Raw genomic sequence first — 13,798 nt, 5'->3', positions numbered from 1 at the left:
ATGGCAGAGACCGCGGTGCAGATGTAATCCTTCTGATCCTAGGATCAATGGCTCGTTGATCAATACGCACAATAAACTATAGGCTACCGCTGTCTTCATTTTCCGCCGGGTATAGCCAAATAACGCAGTTTTCACCGAGCTCTGAGAAGAGAAGCATAATTTGCGTGTTTATTTTCGATTTTTTTTTATATTTATTTGACGCTGAAAATCTCCTTCAACGGTGGCAATAGGCAACGCTACTGTAGAGAGAAGATTAGTCCACATCTACACCTTTCCATCTGTCTCCAAGGCCTGGAGGAAAGAAACAAGGAGGGAGGGAGGGAGAGAGGGAGAGAGAGAGAGAGAGAGAGAGAGAGAGAGAGAGAAGAGAGAGAGAGAGAGAGAGAGAGAGAGAGAGAGAGAGAGAGAGAGAGAGAGAGAGAGAGAGAGAGCGAGAGAGAGAGAGAGAGAGAGAGACAGAAGGAGAGAGAGAGAGAGAGAGAGAGAGAAGAGAGAGCTAGAGAAAAAGAGAGAGGAGAGAGAGAGAGAGAGAGAAGAGAGAGCTAGAGAAAAAGAGAGAGAGAGAGCAGAGAGCGCTAGAGAGAGAGCGCGAGAGAGAGAAGAGAGAGCTAGAGAGAGAGCGTGAGAGAGAGTAGAGAGAGAGAGAGAGAGAGAAGAGACAGAGTGCAGTGTTTTATGTCTGTGGTGCATTGTATTCTCTGTTCTTCTTAGGGTCTCCGTCTGCTAGTAGCTGTAGGACTGTATCATCCTAGACAGTGTAATAAGCACCCCTATACCACTGTGAGAGTGTCTGTGTGTGTGTGTGTGTGTGTGAGAGAGAGAGAGTGTGTGTGCCTGTATGTGTGTCTATTGTGTACGCCCTTCTACCCACACTTTAATTCAGCTCCCTGCTGTAAGTCACCCTGGTTGCTGGCACCAGCACTGCATAGAAACACAGCAGATGAAGAATGCATGAATATCCACAGTGTGTGTGTGAGAGAGAGAGAGAGAGAGAGAGAGAGAGAGAGAGAGAGAGAGAGAGAGAGTATGCATCTCTTTTGAGAGTTTGTTGTTTGGTGCATGCATTCATCTTTGTGTGTGTATGTGCAGTGAGAATGTATGTGCGCATTTAATTTGTCCTTTTGTTTATGTGCGTATGTGTGCATACGGGCCGGTGTGTGTGAATGTATGAATGTGTTCTCTCCAGTAGTGTGTCTGTGCTGGAGACTTGGCAGCTTGCTTATGGTGTCTACAGAACCTCTATTATGAAAGAGAAAAGCGTAAAATCAGATCTTAATTATCAAGAGAGAGGGAGGGATGGTGCGTGAGAGAGAGAGAGAGAGCAGGGGAGGGAGAGAGAGAGAGTCGGGGTGAGTAAGAAAGGGACATAGAGAGCGATAGAGAGAGAGAAAGAAAGCAGGGAGGGAGGAACACTATCTCATCCACAGCCCCAGGCACAGGCAGGCAGAGAGAAGAAGAGAGGACAGAGAGAATTAGAGAGAGGAAACGGGATGAGAGATAGAAGGAGGGAAAAAGAGGGATGCTAAGAAAAAATAATTAAGATGGCGAGAAAGCAGCTTGAGGGTGGAAGGAAGGAGAGAGAGAGAGGGGGGGGGCTAGCCGTTTGTTTCCCCGTCTGCCTTATTGTAAGTAACAAGTAAATCTGACAGTCATCATAATATAAATAAGAATCATCCACTTAATTGAATTTGAGCGTGGAACAGCTTCTATAGGCTGAGGATTTAAGAACACTGCCCCACCTACCATTAGGCTAAAGGATTATTTCCTGTGTCACAATGAATAGCTATTGTTGGCGGGAGTGTGCACAGTGATGGCTGAGCTACGGTTAGAGAAAGTGTGCACCAAGGGTGTTTCAGAGCGTTCGTTAGCCTAAAAGGATATGTTATTTAGGGGTTAACTCCAGTGTGTGTATATGCATGTAGCCTCCAGACAATCCGGCTGTGCTGTGGGGTAGTTTACTCCAGTACAACAGGGAGGGGGTGTAATACGGGGTCCTTACTTTAACCCTTCAGGCTTTCCACAGCATGAAGTCAGACAGTGTGTGGTGAACATCAAAAGCCCCACTGTGGAACTCCCAGTCTGAGATCCCATTGACACACTCACTCTCTCTCTCTCTCTCTCTCTCTCTCTCTCTCTCTGCATGACGTAACAATGTACATATTGCCAAACGCTTACTTTGGATATTTACAATATTACCATAATTAAAATAATAATAATCAATATTGTCAACGGGACAACAGTAACAACAATAACCAAGGGTCAAAATAACCATTGAACAATAACAATATAGAGGACATGTGCAGGTTGGTTGGTCTGTCAGACACTGTCCCTGATCTTGTGGCAGGCAGCAATGTAGTGAGCATACTAACCCACAGCTCTCTGCGTCCTCCCCCAACAGGATGGGTAGCCTATTCTCATCAGAGAGGTCTTTGAAACCTTGAAAAACAGTTTCAATTTTGGGGAAATGACACTCTAATTGACTTATATTTTTGACATTTTGTCAGGAAATGCAGCTCTGTCTCAGGTTCTGCTGTGGTGCAGTGGTTGCACAGCCTTTCCTCTACAGGGAGCCAGGTTTTCCTGTGTCTACCCTTCTCAATGGCAAGGCTGTGCTCACTGAGCCTGTACTTTGTCAAGGTTTTTCTAAGGTTTTCATCATTAACCATGATCAAATAGTTAGCCAAGGTGTACTGTCGATTTAGGGCCAGATAGCACTGCATTTTACTTTGTGCTTGTGTTTCCCAATAAGCAATGTAGTTTTGTTTTGACTGTGTTGTAATTTGGTTTATTCTGATTGATTGGATGTTCTGGTCCTGAGGCTTCAGTGTGTTAGTAGAACAGGTTTGTGAACTCAGCCCAAGGACCAGCTGGATGAGGGGACTCTTTTCTTTGCTCAGCTCTTGGCATTGCAGGGCTTGGTAATGATATGAGAGGGGGTCACTGTATTTTAGATGTTTCCAAAACTTAATTGCTATTTTTTGAGTTTTTATTGTTAGTGGATATTGGCCTAATTCTGCCCTGCATGCATTTTTTGTAGTTTTCCTCTGGACATGTAGGAGAATCTTACAGAATTCCTTCTCTCTCTCTGTCTCTCTCCCACTCTCTCTGTCTCTCTCTCGATCTCTCTCTTTCCTACTCTCTCGATCTCTCTCTTTCCTACTCTCTCTCTCGCTCCCACTCTCTCGATCTCTCTCTTTCCTACTCTCTCTCCTTTAAACTCTTCCACTCTCTTGCTCTACAACTATTTCTTCCTTTTTCTCCCCTACTCTGTCTATCCTTATCTTTCTTCCACCCTCTCTACTCTGTCTATCCTTCTATTTCTTCCACCCTCTCTACTCTGTCTATCCTTCTCTTTCTTCCACCCTCTCTACTCTGTCTATCCTTCTCTTTCTTCCACCCTCTCTACTCTGTCTTGATAATGTCGCTATCCCTCTTTCTCTCTTTTGCTCCTACTTATTCACTCTATCTCCTCCACTCTATTTCTGTCTCCATAACTTTCCTCTTTTCTCTTTATTACAGTGCTCATCCTATCTCTTTACTTATCTGAATTAGCTCTCACTCATCTCTCCCCCTCTCGGTCTTTCCCTTTATTCACTATCCATTTCAAATTCCCATCTTCCCCTGCCACACGATTTTACTCAATATATCTCTCCTTCTCCATGTCCACCCAGACACACAGGCCCGCGGTCACCGACACAGGTCGCTTTGGGGCGCACCGTGCCCCTCTGACGCTGTCACATCCGGGCATGTCACATCTTTCTTTCTCTCTTCTGCGCACACACTTCCCTAAACTTCCTGGAAACTGTGTTCCATCTCATGCGTGTGGTAGGGGTGAACCACAGTGCAGTTTGATCCCCAGGAGGTTTGTGAAGCAGATCTGCTGTTTGGTGTCACAGGCTGTCTGACTGCCGCCACTCAGACCTGTTGCTCTCTCCTCTTGTATTAACACAGAACATTTGTCCCAATTAGAAACCTCTCCTTGAACTCAATTAGCCTATGGGTTGTTTAAACAACTAACATTTGCATTTGGAACAAGGTCTTTGAAAGACAAATAGGAATATTACACAGACTGCAAGGAGAAGAACAAAAGCTGATTTAAATAGGACAATACAATACAAACCCAAAGTGAAGCATCTGGATTGCATAATTAGCTGTACAGACAGAATCACAGAGGGGCAGACAATATCACACATGAACAGAAGTACCAGGTGTAATATCCCTCCTAAATAGCTCGGGCTAATGTTCCTATCGACCCAGTAAGGCCAGCAGGCTAATCTTTTTTTTTTTTTCATTGGTATGTAATTGTTATGAAAGTTTGAATACAATTTGTTTTGTATTTAAAACGCCACATTAAATGTGTACATGACACTGCAACAAAATTTCCCCATGGGGACAATAAAGTCAGTAAAGTAAAGTAAAAGTACTACATCAGGCAAGAGAGTACTGCCTACCACAGTGAATAGTCCCGTGTAGCTCAGTTGGTAGAGCATGGCGCTTGCAACGCCAGGGTTGTGGGATCGATTCCCATGGGGGACCAGTATGAAAATGTATGCACTCACTAACTGTAAGTCGCTCTGGATAAGAGCGTCTGCTAAATGACAACAAAAAATATATAGAGAATACCAGAGCAGTATCTCTAGCTGCAACCATACTATATACAGCAATACAGGCAAAGGTACTATATAGCCTATCCTATATACTGATGAGATCACTCAATACTATATGATGTACTGACTCCACACAGTGCTCCCACCTACACACACATGCACACACCATACAAACATATACACATACACACACGCACGCAGGTTGTAGACTAGATGATTCAGATGACATTTGCTCTGTCCCTCTCATTGTCAGGTTTTGCTGGCGAGGATGAGAGAGAGGGAGCAGAGAGAATGAGGGAGGCAGAGAGAATGAGGGAGATAGAGCAGAGAGAACGAGGGAGAGAGATAGAGAGAGCAGAGAGAATGAGAGAGAGAGCAGAGAGAACGAGGGAGAGAGAGAGAGAGAGCAGAGAGAACTAGGGAGAGAGATAGAGAGGGCAGAGAGAATGAGAGAGAGAGCAGAGAGAATGAGGAAGAGAGAGAGAGAGAGCAGAGAGAACGAGGGAGAGAGAGAGCAGAGAGAACTAGGGAGAGAGAGATAGGGCAGAGAGAATGAGGGAGAGAGAGAACGAGGGAGAGAGATAGAGAGAGCAGAGAGAACGAGGGCGAGCAAGAGATAGAGAGGGGAGACAGAGAGCAGAGAGAATGAGTCAGAGTCCACTGGTCAGGTGAGGAGGAGCATCAGAGCTGTAACAATGTGTTGCTGGAATTTAACCTTACACTGTGTGTGTGTGTGTGTGTGTGTGTGTGTGTGTGTGTGTGTGTGTGTGTGTGTGTGTGTGTGTGTGTGTGTGTGTGTGTGTGTGTGTGTGTGTGTGTGTGTGTGTGTGTGTGTGTGTGTGTGTGTGTGTGTGTGTGTGTGTGTGTGTGTGTGTGTGTGTGTGTGTGTGTGTGTGTGTGTGTGTGTGTGTGTGTGTGTGTGTGTGTGTGTGTGGTGTGTGTGTGTGTGTGTGTGTGAGTAGTGACTATGGTGTGTGTGTTTCTCTGGTCCTCTGTAGCTCAGCTGGTAGAGCACGGCGCTTGTAACGCCAAGGTAGTGGGTTCGATCCCCGGGACCACCCATACACAAAAAAAATGTATGCACGCATGACTGTAAGTCGCTTTGGATAAAAGCGTCTGCTAAATGGCATATTATTATTATTATTATGTCTGTTGTATAACTCTGTCACCCACGATGGGAGCTAAAATTAGTCAGCTGAACTCCAGCCATCGCACTATTCAACATGATGGAAAGAGACAAGGAGGAGAGAGAGAGCAAGATCGAGGGAGACAGTTTAGTCAAATGTATTTGTTTGGGGGTTTTGTATGTGTGGGTATTTGCCTGTAATAATTCACATTACTGTTAGCAGCAGGTTTTAATCCATTCTGTTTTCAAACCCTCCAAGGCAAATTATTTGAGTGTCTGCATTAACTTTTCTCTTCCACTGGAAAATCTTAAAAAGGATGCTCTGCTCTCACAGTTAGAATGGCAGTCTCTTGGAGGTGTGCTAGAGTTGAACTTGACTGTGCATGCAGTCTTCCAGCCTTTGACAGAACAACGCAATAGAAAACTACGCAGCTGGGTAGAATATAATCTACACCATTACATAGGCTTTAGAAACTATTCTCCTGCCATAATAATGCCAAGCATTCTCCAAATGCCACTCAGGTCTTCATTGTCCAGTAAAAATAGATACCTAACATACCATGCGCCTTACTGCTTCACAGGAGTCACTGCAGTAACCAGAGAACACAGAATATAATATCATTGTGGTATGTGGTGAATATCGTGGTATGTGGTAAATATCATTGTGGTATGTGGGGAATATCATTGTGGTATGTGGGGAATATCATTGTGGTATGTGGGGAATATCATTGTTGTCATGACTTGCCCTCATGGGTTGAGGATCAAACCTTCCTGCTAGGTAAAGTTTGAACCTGTGAGACAAAGGAAGTCTTCCCCCCAAGACTCCAACATTCAAAAGTGGATAATGAAACAATATTCCAACTTAAAATAATGTGGGAAATGGTCAGTGGGAATCTAAAGAATAATCATGTCATATTGTTTATTAGTTTGTGATGTCATTAAGGATAGTATCAAGTAATAACTGTAACTCGGAAAGTGTACATATTCTACAGTGAGGGAAAAAAGTATTTGATCCCCTGCTGATTTTGTACGTTTGCCCACTGACAAAGGCATGATCAGTCTATAATTTTAATGGTAGGTTTATTGGAACAGTGAGAGACAGAATAACAACAACAAAATCCAGAAAAACGCAAGTCAAAAATGTTATAAATTGATTTGCATTTTAATGAGGGAAATAAGTATTTGACCCCTCTGCAAAACATGACTTAGTACTTGGTGGCAAAAACCTTGTTTGCAATCACAGAGGGTAGACGTTTCTTGTAGTTGGCCACCAGGTTTGCACACATCTCAGGAGGGATTTTGTCCCACTCCTCTTTGCAGGTCTTCTCTAAGTCATTAAGGTTTCGATTATGACGTTTGGCAACTCGAACCTTCAGCTCCCTCCACAGATTTTCTATGGGATTAAGGTCTGGAGACTGGCTAGGCCACCAGGAACTTAATGTGCTTCTTCTTGAGCCACTCCTTTGTTGCCTTGGCCGTGTGTTTTGGGTCATTGTCATGCTTGAATACCCATCCACGACCCATTTTCAATGCCCTGGCTGAGGGAAGGAGGTTCTCACCCAAGATTTGACGGTACATGGCCCCGTCCATCGTCCCTTTGATGCGGTAAAGTTGTCCTGTCCCCTTAGCAGAAAAACACCCCCAAAGCATAATGTTTCTACCTCCATGTTTGACGGTGGATATGGTGTTCTTGGGGTCATAGGCAGCATTCCTCCTCCTCCAAACACAGCGAGTTGAGTTGATGCTAAAGAGCTCGATTTTGGTCTCATCTGACCACAACACTTTCACCCAGTTCTCCTCTGAATCATTCAGATGTTCATTGGCAAACTTCAGACGGGCCTGTATATGTGCTTTCTTGAGCAGGGGGACCTTGCGGGCGCTGCAGGATTTCAGTCCTTCACAGCGTAGTATGTTAACAATTGTTTTCTTGGTGACTATGGTCCCAGCTGCCTTGAGATCATTGACAAGATCCTCCCATGTAGTTCTGGGCTGATTCCTCACCGTTCTCATGATTTTGCAACTCCACGAGGTGAGATCTTGCATGGAGCCCCAGGCCGAGGGAGATTGACAGTTATTTTGTGTTTCTTCCATTTGCGAATAATCGCACCAACTGTTGTCACCTTCTCACCAAGCTGCTTGGCGATGGTCTTGTAGCCCATTCCAGCCTTGTGTAGGTCTACAATCTTGTCCCTGACATCCTTGGAGAGCTCTTTGTCTTGGCCATGGTGGAGAGTTTGGAATCTGATTGATTGATTGCTTCTGTGGACAGGTGTCTTTTATACAGGTAACAAGCTGAGATTAGGAGCACTCCCTTTAAGTGTGCTCCTAATCTCAGCTCGTTACTTGTATAAAAGACACCTGGGAGCCAGACATTTTTCTGATTGAGAGGGGGTCAAATACTTATTTCCCTCATTAAAATGCAAATCAATTTATAAAATTTTTGACATGCGTTTTTCTGAATTGTTTTGTTGTTATTTTGTCTCTCACTGTTCAAATAAACCTACCATTAAAATGATAGACTGATCATTTCTTTGTCAGTGGGAAAACGTACAAAATCAGCAGGGGATCAAATACGTTTTTCCCTCACTGTATCTATCAAGTTTACATCTAAATGTTGTATAAAATATATGATTAAGTATGAGAGTATTTTGGTGAAGATAGGATTGTTATTTTAGTCTTCTAATGAGATAATTGTTTTTTATATAAACTATGCACAGTGACTAGCCACTCCCCGAGTGACATCAGAGGTCGTGTAAACATGATGGAACGCCCCTTTTACCCCGAGTGCATAAAAAGCCTTGAAAAACAAATCAACAAGACCAGCAGACGTGGAGCGTGAGCTAAACGTTGCAAAATGGTTTAAAACTACAACTCCATTGCCAAATGAAGACCAGCAGATGTGAAGCGTGAGCTAAACGTTGCAAATGATTGAAACTCTAAAGACCAGCAGACGTGAAGTGTGAGGTAAACATTGCAAATGGTTGAAACTCTACAGACCAGCAAACGTGAAGCGTGAGCTAAACGTTGCAAATGGTTGAATTTCTACAAGACCAAGAAGCGTGAAGCTGAACCTACACGTTACAAAATGGTTAGACTAGAAAGACCAGAAAACGTGAGACGTTAGTCCACACATTTGAAATGGAGAAACACTGAAACTCTCAACCTCTACACAAGGTGAAGAAGAAGACAATGCACTAGACCTTATCATCTCAGTCTGCAGCTGGCATGTATAGTCATCTAGAGATCTTTCACTCAAGACACGAGATAGAGGACAATCACTCTCAGACAACCGCTGGTACATCTGAAGTATCCATTCTAACCAGCACTACGACCAGAAACTCTACCAAGGATATTGGGATCTCGGGTGGGAAAACCAGTCCTACATCATCAACTCAACTATCGAGGACAGCATCACGTAAATACATGTTGCATTTCTAATCTGAATGATCGTTATTAGGGTGCATAAGTATTATGATTACTGTGAGCATAGTCTCCAAAGTAACCACGATAGTTTGAATCTCTCTCTCCCTTCCATTCTGACCCCTCCACTACCCAAGCATTCATGCTATTGTTAGTCCAGTCCACTAGGGACCTGTTTTCATTGTATTACGTTAGTAATCAATAACCTATGTGTGTGTGTGTGTGTGTGTTTGTATTGTGTTATTATTTAGTTAGTTAGTAAATAAATAATTAAACCAATTTGTGTATTGCTGATTCATCAATAAAGGTTAGGGTTCTTGCAGGTTCAAGGATTATGCGACGTTCAGAATGAGACTGATAAGAGGTAATTATTTAATAAGTGACTGTTATCGATATATAACATATATATATATATATATATATATATTCTAAGAGTTTAATTCGGGAGATGGTAACTCGTTAAACAACTTCTTCCATGGTGCCCCAAATTCCTAATTAGTTAATTGTTACATTATTAATTTAATCGAGTGACAATTAAACATAGATAGGTGATTAGATAAATAACAGTCATATATTAAAGTAAGTCACATCCCCCCGCGAGGAATCCAAACATATTGGAGCCCCCGTGCAAGGAATCTAAGATAGAATGAGGCCTTACTGTTGAATTCAGTCTATATGAATTGTGCAGCGCAATACGTTATACACCCAAGTTACGTTATACACCAGTAGAGCCATAGGCAGGATTTGTTGTTGAGGTGTGTGTTTCCATTTGAACAAGATACTAGAGGTTGCCTCCGGTGTTGTATATCTGACGAAAAGTCAGTGTGTAGAGTGAATTACTGAATGCTATGAGCCAGGACATTTTGGGCCGGCCGATTTAGGTATTCTCAGATCTAGTCTTTTGGGCCAAACGGGTACTATTTTTCTCTCGCGTCTCAGGATCGAGTTGACTCGGTGGTATTAATTTCTAGAGCGAGGACGAAATTTGGATAGATACAGTTGATGTCGGAAGTTTACATACATCTTAGAATTCCTGACATTTAATCCTAGTAAAAATTCCCTGTTTTAGGTCACTTAGGATCACCACTAGATTTTAAGAATGTGAAATGTCAGAATAATAGTAGAGAGAATGATTTATTTCAGCTTTTATTTCTTTCATCACATTCCCAGTGGGTCAGAAGTTTACATACACTCTATTAGTATTTGGTAGCATTGCCTTTACATTGTTTAACTTGGGTCAAACGTTTCGGGTAGCCTTCCACAAGCTTCCCACAATAAGTTGGGTGAATTTTGGCCCATTCCTCCTGACAGAGTCAGGTTTTGTAGGCCTTGTTCACACACGCATTTTCAGTTCTGCCCACAAATGTTCTATAGGATTGAGGTCAGGGCTTTGTGATGGCCACTCCAATACCTTGACTTTGTTGTCCTTAAGCCATTTTGCCACAACTTTGGAAGTATGCTTGGGGTCATTGTCCATTTGGAAGACCCATTTGCGACCAAGCTTTAACTTCCTGACTTATGTCTTGAGATGTTGCTTCAATATATCCGACATAATTTTTCTTCCTCATGATGCCATCTATTTTGTAAAGTGCACCAGTCCCTCCTGCAGCAAAGCACCCCCACAGCATGATCCTGCCACCCCCGTCCTTCACGGTTGGGATGGTGTTCTTCGGCTTGCAAGATACCCCCTTTTTCCTCCAAACATAACGATGGTCATTATGGCCAAACAGTTCTATTTTTGTTTCATCAGACCAGAGGACATTTCTCCAAAAAGTACGATCTTTGTCCCCATGTGCAGTTGCAAACCGTAGCTTTTTTATAGAGGTTTTGGAGCAGTGGCTTCTTCCTTGCTGAGCGGCATTTCAGGTTATGTCGATTTAGGACTCGTTTTACTGTGGATATAGATACTTTTGTACCCGTTTCCTCCAGCATCTTCACAAGGTCCTTTGCTGTTGTTCTGGGATTGATTTGCACTTTTCACACCAAAGTACGTTCATCTCTAGGAGACAGAACGCGTCTCCTTCCTGAGCGGTATGACGGCTGCGTGGTCCCATGGTGTTTATACTTGCGTACTATTGTTTGTACAGATGAACGTGGTACCTTCAGGCGTTTGGAAATTGCTCCCAAGGATGAACCAGACTTGTGGAGGTCTACAATCTTTTTTCTGAGTTCTTGGCTGATTTATTTTCATTTTCCCATGATGTCAAGCAAGTTTGAAGGTAGGCCTTGAAATACATCCACAGGTACACCTCCAATTGACTCAAATTATGTCAATTAGCTTATCAGAAGCTTCTAAAGCCATGACATAATTTTCTGGAATTTTCCAAGCTGTTTAAAGGCACAGCCAACTTAGTGTATGTTAACTTCTGACCCACTGGAATTGTGATACAGTGAATTATAAGTGAAATAATCTGTCTGTAAACAATTGTTGGAAAAATTACTTGTGTCATGCACAAAGTAGATGTCCTAACCGACTTGCCAAAACTATAGTTTGTTAAGAATACATTTGTGGAGTGGTTGAAAAACAAGTTTTAATGACTCCAACCTAAGTGTATGTAAACTTCTGACTTCTGATTAGTTGACCGGGCCGGAGTTATTATCTATCTGCCTATCGCACTTCGGTAGCATGGGTAGGCCACAGGTGTATCTCTTATGTTACCACGCGTTCCGGTAATATAGTGCTAGCAAAGAGAATGCCGAATGGGTTTGAATGTGAGACGTCACTATTAAACCCCTTCCCGTAGTGTATGGGATCCTGTTGTGTGCTTAAAACAAGTATAAGAAAGGTTAGCTGTGCACTAGATGCTAAGCTAACAAAGGGAGAGCACCCATTTTGTTTTTCCTGTGTCACGTTGAAATCCCCGTCTTGGCCGATGGAAGTCCCGCACCTCAGTACTCCCGTTCGAGTTCAGCCTTCTGCGATCAGTGACCCCTAGTTGTGAAGAATCGCAAGTACATTTTTGAAGAAGAAAAAATATATTTGTGAGGGCAAAACGTCTTCTTATAGTGTGTAACTACAGGCTACACTTATGATATCCAGCCAATCTCAACTGATTGGATATCGTTTTCTCATTCAATTTAATAAGTTAAATTGCCGAACATACCTTTTCAGGTACTTCCAACTAATGAGACATTTTAAACTTTTCCATATTAACCTAGATAAAGCAACACTGTTCAGGTTAATTAAAGTTTAATTCCCAGCTAGCCTATACAGGTATGATTAATTATTAAGCTCATTGGAGCCAACCCCCACAGTACTGAACCAGTATTGACGGAAGTCCCGCTTTCACGGGAATCCCACGTGGCTTCAGCCTTAGGGATAAGTGGTGAATGCACCCTCACATTTGAACTACTGGTTACATTTATGATATCCAGCAAATCTCAACTGACTGGATATCATTGTCTCATTCAATTTAATAAGTTCAATTGCCGAACATACCTTTTCAGGTTGATCATTTGGATAAGATCCAAATTGATTTGGTTCAACAAAGGAGACAAAATTTAAACTTTTCCATATTAACCTAGATAAAGCAACGCTTTCAGGTTAATTAAAGTTTAATTCCCAGATAGCATGTACAGGTATGATTCATCATTATGATTGATTAATCAACTCAATTTGCTTTTGCAAATTCATTCACGTCCAACTCCCAAATTACTGATGCAGTAGTGATGGTTAATTAACGTCTATAAATAGATTAAAATCGTTTTTTCAGCTTCCAATAACTCAAAAACCAAACTTTAAATTATCTTTTTACAAAAAATAACAATATAATGTGCAAGCTATCGGAGGGGGTGGTCCCCACTCCCCCGCTAATTAGTGAACCCTCACCCATAAAAGGATTGATCGCTGACCTCGGCAGCGATACCAACCCTAACTATTAGCGGGAAAACAGCAGAAATTGCGACAAACGCTCTCCAAAATCAACCATCGGGAGCAGGCCTTGTAAAAGTTCTCTCCAGTTTAGCCCTGATGTATCACCATCAGAGATTGGCATCGGTCCAATACCACAGTGCACAGCTGAAGCACAAGCAATAAATGGTTGATATGACGGGACAGAAGGAGAGAACCGGGAAAGGAATGACAAAAGCAGATGAGGAAAACATTCTGTTAACCGAGGAACTGCGTTTGAAAACTGAACTGAAGTAATTGCAAAAACTTATGACGACGAACGAGCACAAACTCTTCAACAAAATCGTATTCTACAGGAATAAAATCGTCTTCTACAGGAACAACTCGAAAACTAAATATGACAAAGTCCACGCCAAACTAGATACATCTGACAAGTTATCTACGAACAGGAGCGCGCAATTTGAGAACATACATGCAGTTTTGATGAACGTTACTCAAAGCAATAATGTTCTAGTCTAAATGCTGCACACCAAAGACGATCAGTTAATGAACACAATGACCAGGTTGGATGACAAATCAGTGAAACTCATTGACGTTGCTGACCAAATGAATGATGTGAGAACTCAGGTGATGAAGATGGAAATATTGATTTCTAAGCAAGTGGTGGAAATCACATCACTGAATCTCTCGCTCTGTACTCAAGACCTCTACCTGCAAACCATGTCAGATAAGTATGTGGCCGAACGGAGCAAGTGAAATAAGTACACTAAGCACCCAAGTGGACTCTGCCAAACA

The sequence above is a fragment of the Coregonus lavaretus genome (assembly GCF_964263955.1).
Source record: "Coregonus lavaretus genome assembly, chromosome: 13".
NCBI lineage: Eukaryota > Metazoa > Chordata > Actinopteri > Salmoniformes > Salmonidae > Coregonus > Coregonus lavaretus.
Note: the sequence above shows the minus strand (reverse complement) of the source record.